Here is a 1,430-nt window from a genome sequence, read left to right as displayed (position 1 = left end):
GGTTATTGCTATCCCCGACGTAATTTAAAAATATGTTTGATTCATTTTCAATAGTATTAAACATCAAATGAAAAGCAATGACGAAATGGTTTAATATCTTATCTTATTAAAATAATGAATAATTCATAAAATATATATTCATGCATTCTGAAAGAGAATGTGGTCCGAGATATGTGCAATGCATATTCAATGCAGTATACGTGGATCTATAAGAGTACTCGATAACAAAAGATCAAGTCAAGCAGGAACTGAATTGCATCTTATACCATAATGTGTTCCTATGTTCCGATTAAATCAGCGTGCAATTAATTTTCCCAGGCACGTTTAATTGTTTGACCAGATATTAAGTATGTTAGGAGTGAATTGAATTTGTAACCTTTTCTATGTTTTCATTATCATTGAGTCGTACTATTAGGTTACAGAAAATGAAAAAAAAAGATGGGAATTTATTATAATACATTGAATATGTGTACCGTAACATGGTCGGTGCAGAAGAACAGCCAGCCTCGAATCAATTTACCACGCCAGATTCAATGTACTTTTGACGTATGTCACAAACATATGGTATGATATTATAATTACCCAATAATTCATGAACTAGATATCTGCAATAAAATATGAAACACTTCGCGGATAAATCTGATACATTCACGTCAAAAGATAATCATTATATACAATAATACCCGTTTAACAGGAAGAAATAAGCCAAGGTTCGATTTCATTCTTTTAAATGTCACAAACACATAATATCTTTGTATTCGTAATACGAAGCAGGATATAATCTTTAAGATAGGGGGACTTAAATTGTAGAGAAGCATAACACAACACACTAACACGAATGAACATGCCTTTTAATCACAGTATTACAATGCACTATTAAATGAAAGTCTATTTTGTAAAGCGGGCCATCTTAGCGGTACAATGTCCCGGTATTCAATTTACGGATACTGCAAGGAGTCAAGTTGCAAATGCAAATAGAAGACAACGGGACGATAACAAGTTATATACATTTTTGTTTTTTACATTCACAAGTTTCAGTTGAAATTGTGAATTTATATACCCCAAATAGTGTAATATAACATATGAACCATAACAAGATAAAACGTGCATATCTTGTTTTGTATTTAATGATTTTGTGATTGAGTTGATACTACTTCAAGATCTGTAGGACTACAAATCTCAATCTCCAAAGTATTTTAATGAATGTCCACCTCGTTCCATTGCTTCACATAACCAACGTTCTTAAAATGTTGTTTATCATATAATAACAAATCCTTAAAAATACATTGATTTGCCCCCACAGAAGTATATTTCATGTTAAGACACGAGGGATTACCGACACAGTTGTGTAGTTATAATTGCTTTTATTTCTCACGAACGCATCGCGTATTCTGTATTGGGATTTTGTTCATTCGTAATATTTGCTGCAA

This window comes from Saccoglossus kowalevskii, chromosome 4 (assembly GCF_978046115.1).
Source record: "Saccoglossus kowalevskii chromosome 4, keSacKowa6.1, whole genome shotgun sequence".
Taxonomy (NCBI): domain Eukaryota; kingdom Metazoa; phylum Hemichordata; class Enteropneusta; family Harrimaniidae; genus Saccoglossus; species Saccoglossus kowalevskii.
Note: the sequence above shows the minus strand (reverse complement) of the source record.